Source organism: Echinops telfairi, unplaced genomic scaffold, assembly GCF_000313985.2.
Source record: "Echinops telfairi isolate 266 unplaced genomic scaffold, ASM31398v2 ScPeMD7_2;HRSCAF=8, whole genome shotgun sequence".
Lineage (NCBI taxonomy): Eukaryota > Metazoa > Chordata > Mammalia > Afrosoricida > Tenrecidae > Echinops > Echinops telfairi.
In genome coordinates this window covers 60,899,832-60,913,687 of record NW_022103898.1, presented here as the reverse complement: position 1 = coordinate 60,913,687, position 13,856 = coordinate 60,899,832, and the positions used below count along the sequence as shown (strand labels likewise).

Sequence of the window (13,856 nt, the reverse complement as noted above, 5' to 3'; positions counted from 1 at the left end):
CAGCTGTACAGCAGAATCATGAGAGATGAACCTTCTTCCAGCTGTACAGCAGAATCATGAGCGATGAACCTAAGAGTCACACACTCCCTGTTCCATCTTTCCTGGGGTCTTTCTTCTCTATTGCCCCACAAAGGCTTAGGGAAAGGACTAGAAACCAGCGGACAACAGCAAACAGTAGCTCTCCCTTCTTTCTGTAAGGCTGTGCCTTAGCATCGATACAGATCTATCAGTCTTAATTTAAAATGGTGCTGTGAGAGCCTGCTGGCTGGCACCAAGGGGATTCAGTTTTTACTTTGAGGGACAACAAAATAATGGTCAAGTGTGGTGCCTTTTTTGCAGAAATTCAAATTGGTTAATTCCATTTGACCTCTTTCTGTGAATTGTCTTTTCATCCTAGATATACTGAATCAGAACCTACAGTTTAATATGATCACCTCTAAGATCTACAGTTGCATCTACAGCTTAGCAAAACACTATAAGGATCCGTTTAAAAAGATTCCCAGGTGTACATCAGTATCACCTGGGGATCTATAATGCTCACCTGAGGATATAAAACAATCATACAGGGCTCTTGTTAAAATGAAGATTCTGATTTAGTGAGATTGCAAGCCAAACCTAGAATAACTGGTTTTTTTTGTTAATTGTGTAGTTTATTTTCTGGGTTAAAACCATTACTGGCACATTTATAAATCAAGGGGAATAGCTATAGAAAGGTCGTAATGGTCACAAGTCTCTAGGTAACCATTCAAACTAACAAGACAAGTTCTCCACCAACTAAAACCAGGTGTATGCGCATGTACTATATAGAGTAATGAGATACAATTTCATGATCAGTAGATGGAATGTAGAAGAAATACATAACAATGGACATATGAGAATATAAATATTTTAGTAAGATTAGGTTGGCATTCACTGGGAGTATTTTTCTATTTTACCAATACTGTCCTTATTAACAAGGCACCATGGTGGTTCTGTGGGGTAGGTCTGGGGCTGCTAACTGGGGGTCTACAGTGCAAACCCACCTCGGTGGGAGACAGACATCTGTCTGCTTCTATAAAGAGAGCAGGGTTGCTGTGAGGAGGAATCAAATCAGGGATAATGGGTTTGGGTTGATTCTTTAGTAATTGGCCTCACAAATGAACTTGCCCACTTCTTAATCCATCAATAGTGTGAGCCTTGCCTCAGGCAGAAAAAAACACTACCTGAAAACCAGGTGACCATTGCTCACTCAAATCATTTGCATAAAATAGTGTCTGATCTTATAAGGCAAAACCAAAATAATGCCGCATATAGTTAAGCGGTTGCATCCCAAGCAAATTTTCTAGATATCTTTTCTCCACAAGGCAAATTCACAAAATAGTTGCTGCTAGTACTTCATTACTATGAACCCACTGCAGAAGAAGTATGTCTTTAAAACGCAGTACTGTTCTATTACAAACAGTCTATCTCAATTTTTCTGATGATTAAAGGGGATTTTAATTATACAATCAATGAGAAAATAGATAGAAACCATCTGGAAATGCCTCCATTTTCTGCCAAAGAATTTTCTTTTGTTTTACATATCAATGACTTAAGTTAACAAAGGAATTTCAGTGCCCAGTCATTTGTCCTTGGCAGGGCTGAATCTTTTTCATGTTATGAAAGATCTTTTAAATATACTGATTGAGAGTAAAATTATCCCACATGGTCTGTGAATTAACCTCAGCATTTTCCTACACATAAAGCTAAGAACAAAGGGCATTTTTTTTAATTACTTGATCTCTAAAGCATACAAACATTATATCCTTTTGTTCTTTAATGTTTTTACTAATCAGGGTGGTCAAAATTCAAAAAGAACTTTCTCTTTTCTGAGACACTGATGGAAAATACTCAGCCAGTAAAGTACGGGGGAGAATGTTATTGGTTTTAAATAAAATGAAAGAATAGCGAAAGAGATGGTGTTAAAGAAACTAAGAAAGCCTTCCAGAAGTAGTATAGTTTTAATACTGGGAGGTCAGTCTGTATAAATTATACCTTTAGGGAATTACAGAGGAGGGGTCTATAAGAAAGCCTGCCCAGGAATCTAGTTCCAGTGTGAGGAGTCAACGTGAACCACACTAAAAGACAAATTAGGTATTTAGTCAGAAACTGATGGGACTCTTCACGTGGTCACTTGGGCTGACATGGATTTTGCCATCTGTCTCTGTCAAACACCATGACCTTACTTTTGAAAGTGTCTCTTGTTTCTTAAATTCCCTCTTTCTAAGGAAATCCACAAAATAAAGAATAACTCGCTCAGTGAATACAAAGAAGCGACAAGATATTTTTTTAAATGTAGGTACGTTTGTGTAATAAGCAGAATCTATTGATTTGACAGATGGTCAAAGAAAACCAGTAGTTTCTGGGACTTGGGGGTTTAGTGATAGAATACGAAAGAAGTGTATCACCTTTTCCCATGAGAGGAAAAACAGCTGGTGTGAGAGCTTGGGTCACAGCAATCATTTTAGAATTTGTAGGATGAGGGTACACATTTCTCCAAGACACAGATCTCAGTGGAAATAACTGGGAATTGGTTAAAAACTTATTGAACTGTCCATAAATCTATAGTATGTAAGGAAAGAAATTGACTAAGAAAGATGTCTTTCGGCGTTGGCACTTTCTGAAAAACAAACAACAATGAGCTATTTGGGCCTGGGGAATCTTGTGAAAATTCACAGGAACAAAATTCAAAGAGAGAAGATTACCTTTTATCTCTTAATAAGTTGACATAATTTTACTATATATTTTTTTAAAGTTCTAATTCTAGTCGAATGAGCTTGATTTTGTTACTCCTTTTAAGAAGAGCTATCCCAAGATGTCTCTAAAAGTTGAGAGGATAGAACTCCAGGGTTCATTTGGCAAGGTCCCCCGAAATGGATGTCCTTCTATAAATATGTTTTCATTATATTGTAATGATCTTTGATGAAGAGATTCAAACTTAAGTCAGAGAACTCTCTGAGACTGATAGAATTATTGTGCCTTCACGTTAATATTTATAGACTCATGACAGTGACTATTTTACGGTGAATACAAAAACAAAACAGTTGCTCTCGAGTTGATTCTGACCCGTGGTGTCTCCACGTGTGTCAGACTTAAGTTATGTTGGGTTGCCAATCAGCAGTTTTTCAGAAATAGATTTTTTTAAAATATATATGTAGGGCTCAAGTAGAAAGCAAATATTTTGAGAATGATGATGGCAACAAATGTTCAAATATGCTTGACACAATGGATGGATGGATGGATTGTAATAAGAGTTGTATAAGCCCCCAATAAAATGACTTAAAATATAAAAATAAAGGAAAGAAATAGATCACCAGGCCTTTTGCCAAAGGTGGACTAGCACCTCCAGCTCTTAGGTAGCAGCTAAGCACATTACCTGTAGTACAACACCCCTGGGACTCCCTGCAAACTCAACATAGTATATTGAAAGGGATGTGTAGGTATTTTAAAATAAACATATCTACTGATCAAAAAGCTTGGTGGTACAGCATTCATTAAAGTTATCTACTGAAAAAAATAAATAAATAAATAAAAGTTATCTGCTGAAAGGGTTATTAGAAACCATCGTATTAGAAAAGGAACGCGGAAGGGATGGGATGGGGCAACACTGTCGGGGCTTTTCCCGAACTGCTGTGCATTTGAAAACTGGTTGCGGCTTTTCAGTGTCCTCCTACTACCAACCATGTAGAATAAAGCAGCACTGCCCCAATTGTGTTTCCAAATCTCTATGAAAAATCTTCATGGAAACAGACTGCCAGCTCTCTCTCCTCCATCATGGAGCAGCTAGTGAGTTTGAACCTTCTACTTTGAGGTTAGCAGCTGAGCGCTTTAGCCACTGCACCAGCAGGGCTCCTGAAATGCAAACGCCTTGGGTTAATGCTACTGAGCCAGGCCCACGCTGTCCTTGTCAGGCGCTGTTGGATCAGTTCCAGCCCACAGCGTTCACCCAACAGAACGCCAGAACAATGCCAGGTCCTGTGCCAGCCTCCCCATTATTATGCTTTGGGCATTGTGGCAGCCACGGTATCAATTAATTTCTTTGATCATTGAGCGATTCCTTGTTTTTCAATGAAATTCTACTTTAGACATACACTAGACTCTCAGTAAATGTGAATGCTCTTCCCCCTAAATTAAAACACTGACACAATAAAGAAGCAATGACCAAAAGTGAACTGGGAAGACAGTAGAATATCAGATATAGGTGAGGCAAGAATGGCTGGCATGCCATCCAGAGCCTCACTTCGTTCCTCAACCACCAAGGGTGTTGCCTGCTGGCAGCTCAGAGCTCTCAGAGACTAGCTCTGGATTGCAGGGAGCTACCTCTCCTGAAGTCAAGCCCCCGGCCCTTGGCTCCTGTGCTCAATGACTGCAGAAGGAAGGGGTCAAAGGCTCGGCACCTAGCACACTCAGGACATTTCTGAAATGCAAACACAGATTGTGATAAACACTTGTAAACACACAAAGGGGCTTTTCCCTTTATCTTTAAACTTAGTCTTATTGGTGGTTCTTTCTGGTTATTCCATCTTCCAACACTCTGTCTGCTTGAAACGAAGAGACAATTAAAAACAAAACAAAAACAGTCGCCGTCAAGTTCAGCTGACTCACCCCAAGTTATGACAGAGAACTTTGCTCCCTTGGGTGTTCCTTGGCTGATTTTTTTTTTCAGAAGTAGATTGCCAGATCTGTCCTCTGAGAAGCCTCTGGGTAGAGTTAGCCTTCCAACCTTTTAGTTAATGACAATGGGTTAGCCACTCCTGTCACACAGGGACTCCAGATCATGGAAGCCCCTGATGCTCCACCCCTCGCCAAGAGTCACAGTTGACCCTGTGGCAGTAAACTTGCTTTGGTAGTGTCACGGGAAGAATACTTTCTGGGATACTGGTTTGTTTTTTCCTTTTTAAAATAGGAATTATTATAGTACCTAACTAGGTTTCTTATGAAGATTAAATAATAAATCACTTCTAGCACACTTAGTAAGCAGGGTGTCTAGCATATAGAGTTAAATAAGTACTAATCATTATTAAAATTCCAAGTTTAAAATAAGATTGGCAAAATTCCCCTACAAAAACAGTGATTGTGAAGTCAGAAGATATGTCTCTTATGAGAAACCCGAGTTTCAGATTTAAATCTCAATATGGAAAAAGAAATGTTTGCTTGAATGAACTCCAGGATATGTTTAAGGGAGAATCATTTCTATTCCTGAAGCCTCGCATCTTCTGGGGATGGTGGGATGAATTGTTTGGAGAGACTAGTGGCTGAGCAGAGAGGAAGTGGAAAGCCCCTGTTTTTCTGGGAAATAAGAATGTGGTTTAGATGGTCTAACTATTCAAGATGGTTTTACATTATATCCAGTATATTGAATGCCTAGTGAAAAGACATAACAATAAAAACCTGGAGATGGTAGATTGTTGTTTGACTAAATTTTTGTTTTAGAAATCCAAATGAGGGTACTGTAAAGTCAATTGTTACAGACTGGGGAGGAAATCATTCACTGACTTACTCTCATTTGATTTGATGACAACGAAGCGGTTGGGTGAATAGAAACCACCTAAAGATAGAGACTACCTTTAGAAAAGAATAAAGCTATATGGGTGAGCAAGTATGGAATATCCGTTGCGCTATATATTGTATGTAGGCTAGCTCATGTGAGCCTCACAATGACCACACAAGCTAGCTAGTATCAAGGTTCCCTGGGTAGTGCGGAAAAGCCACAGTGCTGAAAACAAGGATGTTACTTTGAGGCCTAAGATGTGTCTACCCAACCCATGGTGTCTTAAATTGCTTCATATACATGAGACATTTGGGCACTAACTAAGGAAGACAGAAGAAAAATTGGTGCATTTGAATTATGGTGCTAGAGAAGAATATTAGAGTACCATGGACTGACAAAATAACAAAGAAATATATCTTGGAACAAGTATAGCCCGAATACTTCTTTGAGGAAAGGATGGCAACCCTTCATCTCAGACTTAGGGCATGTTCTCAGAAGAGGCCAGTCTCTGGAGAAGGCCATCATGCTTGGTTAAGTGGAGGGGCATCCTTAAGATGGATTGTCACAGTGCTGCAACAATGGGCAATCGTGAGACTGACTCAGGACAGAGCAGCATGCCATTCTGCGGCGCCTACGGTTGGTATGGGTTGGAACCAATCCAATAGCAGCAAATGCCTTGCAAATGTCAGGAGAGGCCACTGCCTGGAGAAGGACATGCTGCTTCACGGAGATGGACTGACACAGAGGCTCCAACAATGGGCTCACCCCTAAGAACTCTCGCGAAGATAGAGCGGGACCCAACAGTGTTACAGTCTCCTGGACTTGGGCTCCACACAGCAACAGCAACGATATTTGCCCCGATTTGAAACAGTTCCCCAAATTCCCAGTGTCTCTTTTAAATAGCAGAGAAAACAGGAAGAGTTACATATTTAGTCAATTGGAAGCTTGGTTTTGTTAAGAATGGAAGGAAAAGGAAAAGAAACAGTCAAGGCAAAGCGGATGCAGACAGCTAACTTAGAGTGACATTCTATGAGCTCACAATGCCCAGACTGAAGGCCAAAGTCCTGAAACTAGATATTTCACCTAATCCACTAAACTCCATCATTTTAAATAAATTTACTCTGCTCGGACATTCTTTCTCTCTCTACATCTTATACTGAATATTGACTTAATTTTTTTTCCTGGATCAAGTGAAGCCATTTGCTTCAATTGGTCACCCCTATTTACTGAAAACCAGACAATTTCTGTTTCACCAATTTTGAACAAGCAAACCTAATTTGAATGGAAAAGAGCGAGAGAGACCTTGCATTCTTTCATGAATCAATGAAATTAAGAGTTATTCATTTTCTCACCTTCTCTCCCAACCAAAAGTACTGCCACTGAGGCCATTGATCCAAGTCACTCTATAAAAAATAGCATCCCTACTGTGGCAGAGAGAGCACAGAAGTTTCTTTACTGCCAATTTTCAGGGGCTGTGAGAATCTCCATCATAAGAGAGCTGCAAGGGCAAGCTACTTGCCTGCTCTCTACAAGTTTGGGGGAGCCCTGGCGGCACAGTGGATATACATTGGGCTGCTAACTGCAAGATTCACGGTTTGAAACCGCCAGCCACTCCATGGGAGAAAGACAAGCTTTTCCTCTCTAGTGAAGAGTTTCAGTCTCAGAAACCCACAGAGGCAGTTCTACCACGTTCTGTGGGGGCGCTGTGAGTCAGAAATAAGTCAATGGCATTGAAAGTAAGACACAGGTTTGGACACCATGAAGGTGGCATGGAATCATTGTCCTATATGAATAGTCATCCACATTAAAGTCTCATTTCTTGTACTCCAAAGCCCCAAATTAGAAACAAGGTTAGTTACAGGGACAATGAAAGACTTGCTCAAACTATACCAATCAAGAGGTTCAGACCAGGCACTAAGCATCTGTCTCCAAATCTTGTCCCACAAAATGAGAATCTTGAGTTTGGTCAATTGAAATAGCTTCCAAGGGGCGACTGAAGCGGCTGTGACATTTACCACCTCTACTAACTACTACTAAATGAAGAGACTACCTTCGAGATGTCACCATTTCGTTGCAGGTTTTCTGTCTGCTGTGTCTTCCCCCGCACTCATTGTGCAGTTGACGCTAAAAAAGACATTCTGAGTCCACTGTCCAAAAGAGACATGCTGTTTTCTGTTTTGCCTTGTTTAAATGTTTGTCTATATTTTAAATCAACCTCTCTCTCCCTTCTTCTAGTCAACATCATAAATTTGCAGCCAAGTATAGTAGAGTTCATGGCTAAGCCTGTGATCATAGACTAGATTCTAATTGCAAACAAGAAGCTAAAACTGTCCCACACAGCAGCAACTATGTGGCCTTAAAGTCATTAACAAATGTGGCTTTATAAAAGTTTAAGTTGGTCAGGAAAACATATTTCCTATGTATTTAAAATCTATTTTTCACGATAATGATGTCTCTAAAGTGAACAGATAAGTTAATGGATTGGGGGCTCGCACTTAAGCATAGTCTTGATCTAAGAGCACTTAATTCTTATGGCCTGGCCCTCTAAGATGATGGGGAGATCACTGAAGTCAGGGGTGCTACAGCAAAGTGTGGTCAAGAAATCAGATGGTGCCAGGCTATCAGAAAGAATAGCACCTGAGTTCTTAAAGGCTTGTCTTCAAACAAACAGCCATCGAATGAGGCATCAACTAAGCCCACAAGAAGCGCACCAGCCTGTGTGATCCAAGGATTGTAATTACTAAAATCCAAATCTGAAGTAAGAAAGAGCTTAAATTGTGAACGCCTGGTTTGCAAAGGGCTATGGATGACAGTGGAAGCCCAAAATTGATACCTAGTATCCCCACAAGGATTAAGCCTCTGTTGAATCCCTGCTGACTCTCTGTCTAGGGATACGAATAGCCTTGCTATCAGGCAGTCACTGTAAAGGCAAATGTAGTTAGATTAAAATGTAACATCTTATCATTTTCTCTCCCTTTTGACACATTTTAAAGTCATTTCAGTCTTTAATATTTTCTGTCAGTTTTTCTACTGAGATTTTTCTGTTTTCTTTTTGTCATTGTTTTTTGTTTGCTTATTTCCTGTTTGTGTTTTGTATGATTTTTCTGTATACGAAATCCAGGATAGGTAAATCTATAGAGGTAGTAAAAGGATTAATAATTACCTAGGGGAGGGAGGGGATGGGGAGCTAATAATAAGTACAAGATAGAAGAAAATGTTCTGAAATTTATTGTAGTGATGACTGCACAACTCTTCTGAATGTGACAGAACTATTGCATGATATGTGAAGTATATTTTAAAAAGGCAAAATAAAAATAAATAAAATCTATTTTTCTTTAAGTATCTAATATATGTATGACAATGAATTCTTTTTCCAATGCAGGGCTTACTGTTTTGGGTCTCCTCTATTTTCTCCATCCTAGATTTCTTGCTTCATAAAGAATCAAGACCAGGGGTTGGAAAACTTTTACTTAACCTAGACCAGAGAGTATTTTAGATTTTGCAAGTCATACAATCTCTGTTGCAATTACTAACTCTGCTGTTTTATCTTGAAAGCAGCCATAGACAAAATGCACACAAAGTGAACCTGATTGTGTCTCAAGCGAAGGATTAGTCTTGGCCAGTGGGTCATAGTTTGTTGACCACTGACCTAGACTAAAAGCCTAATGACACAGGAATTTATCCTAGCTTATATTCCCAGCAGCTGCTGGACAAGTGGGTGCTCAGATCTGTTAACTAACTGAACAAAAGTAAATTTGCAAAAAATTGAGAAACTCTTCAAGGTTAGCCATAACGGCAAGCATATGGTGTTTCACAACTGCTCTTGGCTCACTCTCTCGCGGCCATCAAGTCGATATTGACTCATAGCGACCCCCTGTGAGTTTCTGAGACTGTAACTGTTTACAGGAGTAGAAAGCCCAGTCTTTCTCCAGCAGATCTGCTAGTGGTCTGGAACTTCCAATCAAACAGATGCAACCCGACATGTAATCACCATGCCACCAGGACTAACGTGTTAATAAATAATCATTTGCTGGCTCCTGGCAATTCAACTTTATTTCATACCAAAAGTCAATCTCTACCTTTTATTCTTGATTTACCCACGAAGATATCTTTTGGGAATTTATTCTTGGTTGAAAGCACCATTAAAAGATACATTAAACATAGGCTGCAACCCTGAATATACACGTTCCTTTCTAAAATGCTCCGAGTGGAAGCAAGCATATTGAAATACTGCTTTTCTTTCATGCGTTCCCATTCGCATGTTGTTTTAATTTTCCCGTTTCATCAAGGCAGGTAAGCTGCCATCTGGTTGATTCTTGACAGCTCTTAGTGGTTTTTAGTGGAAACACTGGCAGCTGACTTTTTAAAATGAAGACAGCCAATGTTTGGACAAAATCTGACCCTCCCTCCCTAGAGAAATTATTGAGTTTTCAGAACTCGTTTTCAGACCAACTTTTCCCAGAAAGAATTCATATCTTCCTTTCCCTTTCAAGATTTCTTCCCTTTAGCAGGCAACTGCCATGGCTGATGGTTTAGAGGCTGTATAGGGAGCTTTTTACTTTCAATACAAAATAAACAACATGACATAGCAAATAAGCCATATGAAAAGATAAGCCCAATCATTTCTTAAAAGCATTTTCACAACATCGCTGTCTCATAAGAAATATGGTCAGCTAGTAAAATGAAGGATATCAGAATTAAAGTCATCCAAAACAAATTGGTTTTTTCCTGGTTAAACAAAGAAATGTCAGTTTAAAGATTTGTAACCAACATCTATCATAAACAGAAGCATATATAGCTTCTTGACCATAAAATTTCAATATTCAGGTGGAAAGATATGCCTGTTCTCCATTCCCTTTTCTAATGTATTCTTTTTCAACGCATTACTACAATTTTTCTCCGATTTCTTTTAACCCATTCATTTTCAAAATAAACCCATTAACCCAATCCTTTAAAAAAATAATAAGCTACACCTATCTTATCCTGAACTACAGCCCAGCTCTTCGTAGTTATTGAATCACCTGGTCCTGTTTTAAACAGTGTGCCTCGGCGCTATGGCAGGTCAGCTGAGCTGGCGAAGCTGTTGCTTTTTCTGGGGCACTCTCCTGGTGCCCCTGGTGGCAGGTCAAACCCAGAACCCTGCACTAGAGACCTCTTCCCCAGCAGGACAGACGGACGGACGGCTGCATCTGGTCAAAGTTTTAATGATGATCAGGAAGGCCCCATACTCATTTTTTCCACCAGTGGATAGATTTCCTTTTCATCCTTTTTGATCTTCCCCCAAATTAGGTGCCAGCCACAAAATCCTATTTACTCCTGCCGTAAGCCGGGCATCTGTCTTAACAACCACAGACTCTCTCATTTTGTAGCTCTTCCAGTCTTTGAGAACAGAGGCTGATGTTCACACACAAACGTGTACTCTTCCTAAAGCCACAAAATAAAATCATTGTTTCTAGTTCTGATGTAAAGAAAAACCATGTGTCAGTTTAAATATCCCTTGCCCTGATTACACACATCAGCATGTAAAAATATTTATAGAGTCTAAGTATAGAATTCAATGCAACAATGTGAAATTGCACAATAGTTGTGAAATTCAGACAGATTAAAAACTAATGATTGAAATGAAGTAAACAGAAACAAATATTTACTGAATGTCTGTATATGCCAGGCATTGGGCCTATGTGAACAAAAACCAAAAATAGAGGAGAGGGAGGCGGGGCTGAGATGTAAATAGCTTAGAAGTCATCACTCCTATTCTCTTAACAAGAAAACAATGGAACGAATTGAAAACCGACAACTTTTAGATCAATCGGAGTAGTATTCGAGTCACAGAGAAACTAGAGTGAGCATTAAGCTTACCAGGAGCAGATGGCCAAAGCCGGGCACGGGGAAGAACACAACAGAAACGGGCAAACTGCTGGAGGCTGTGTGCACTGGCTTGGGGAACCAGTCTGTGCAGCTTCCGACTTCGTGAGTTCCAGCCTCGAGGACCCCAGGAGGTTCTCACTGAAAAGGAGGAGAAAGGGGCGGGGGGGAGTACCATTTTTTAATACACCAGGCCTGTCTGTTCCCCTTAACATCGTGAAAAGGGAACTATTTTACCGAAATCTAATGGACTCGGGTTTTTCGAAGCCGAATCATCCCTGAGAAAGTGAAATTGCTAGATCTCTCTGGGGAGAGACATACCTCGGTCCCTGTCTCCACACAAGAAAGAAATCACGCTGAAGCCTGGTTTGTGATCCAAGTGAGTTTGACGAGCATTAGAAGTTTCAGGTTCACACAGGCACCCACACGGCATGCGGCCTGCCTGGAAACTGCTCGCAAAGTCATGCGGTGGGCTCCAGGCTCCTGCCTTTTCAATGATTCCGCTGGGAGGCGTGATGGATGACCCCTGGTCGACCCCCTTGGCTGAATTGAATTCACCCGGCCTAGGTGGGCCAATCCAGGTGCAGCGCCCACCCACACGTACCTGGCGGGAAACCTGAACTTCTGAGCATGTGCAGTGTGCCACTCCTTTGTTTCCTAAGCTCGGACCAATGGGCATACGTTCATGGACGCCCCAGTCTTACGCTAGACTACCTAACAAACTAACCCATGCCAAGTACATAGAGGCCTCCGATCTGATGAAGTCACAACCCAGGGCCCAGGCTCACCAGAAGACTGAGATTAAACCACTGGGCCATGGAAAGCTTTCTGCCACCAGACACCTTACACCCACATCAATAGGACGTCTGTAAAGTAAAAGAGGATTACAGGTTAAAAAAAAATCATATTTAAGAAGCAGTCTCTAGGGAAACCCAAGCCACAGGAGGAGACAAACACAGAAGACTACAAATTTAACCTTGATATCACCGCGAAAGCAAACTAAACACGGCCCAATTTCTAGTGAGGAACACCTAAAACCTCACCCTGAACGAAAATCTGCCTTGGTTCTTTTTACCCAATACATTATGTCCTACTTCCAAAAACTCAACGTCAAGGAGGCATGTTAAAGGCAAAAAGCAACACAATCTACAGAGGCAAAGCAAGTAACTCGGCTCAGAGAAGGCAAGTCGTTTGAAATGATCAGACCTGGAATTTAAAGTCACTAAGGTTTAATCCGAGGAGCCTTGGTGGTGTAATGGTTATGTGCGGGGCTGCAACCTGCAAGGTCAGCAGTTCAAAACCATCAGCTGCTCCGATGGTGAACGATGAGACTTTCTACTCCTTTAAGAAGTTTCTGTCTCAGAAACCCACAGACCCAGCTCTACTCTGTCCTATAGGGTCACCACGAGTTGAAATGGAATTGACGGCAGTGAATTTGGTTTGGGTTTATGCTTAATATGCTAAGAACACTAAATTAAAAAGGGAGGAGGGGATGGAGGGATGGACATAGCATGCAGGAACATACAAAAAGGAATCCAAAGAAAACTCAGAGATAAAAAGCACTAACATAAATTTAAAGGCTGTTGATAAGTTCATCAGTTACCTGGACATTGTCAAGGAAAGACTCTGAGCTTGAAGACATGCCAATAGAAACTTCTCCCACTTCCCTACATCATTTCCCTTTATTCTACTTTACTTTAAGAAAGGAAAAGCATTCACACAATAATCCACTGCAGTTGAGTTGATTCCAACTCATTGTGATGCATGGGCAGAACAAAGCCGCACCTTAGGGTTTCCAAGATTGTACCTCTTTAAGGGAGCAGAGTGTAAATCTTTCTCCCACAGAGTAGCTAATGATTTTGAACTAGAGACCTTACAGATATCAGTCCAATGTTTATCCCAATACTGTGTCTACAGGGCTCCTTGGAATAGCAGTAGAAAAGAAATAAATCTTTTTCTTTTCTAGATTTCACTAATAATCCTTTTTTAAAATAATAATAGTAATGTATTGAGCTATTAAAGTTTATAGATAAGTGGAATGAATGATAGCAATGGCCTAAGGGCTGGAAGGGAGGAATTGTAAAGTACCTACATTACCAGTGACAAAGTGTTGTTTGAAGGTAGACTTAGATCAGTTGTGAATGTATCTTGAAAATATGAGGAAACAACTTAGAAATAGTCGTTCAGAGATAAAATTCCCACCTTGCATGTAGGAGACCTTCCGTTGGTTTCTAGCCAAAATACATCGCACGCAGCCATCACCTGTCTGCCAATGGGGGTTGCACGTTGCTGTGATGCGGAACAGTTTTCAGCAGTTATTCCAAACTAAGATAAACTAGGAAGAAAAATCCAGCAATCGACTGCCAAAAATTAGTCAGTGGAAACGCTGTGGACCTTGTTATGCATGGGGTCACTGTGATTTAGGGGTTGGCTTCATTGCAATCAACGACAATAGTAACACGCTTGATAGACTCAGGAGGGA

The 13,856-nt window shown here is 40.5% G+C and overlaps 1 long non-coding RNA gene across 1 annotated transcript in view; it reads right to left on the bottom strand.

The window, feature by feature from the left end:
- LOC123521614 overlaps window positions 1–11,786 on the bottom strand; it is a 15,688-nt gene extending 3,902 nt beyond the window's left edge. The window contains exons 1-2 of the long non-coding RNA XR_006680013.1: window positions 11,696–11,786; window positions 11,369–11,515 (exon numbers count right to left, since the gene is read on the bottom strand). This is a non-coding gene — a long non-coding RNA (uncharacterized LOC123521614). The remainder of the gene's footprint in view (window positions 1–11,368; window positions 11,516–11,695) is intronic.
- Between the last annotated feature and the right edge of the window lie 2,070 nt (window positions 11,787–13,856).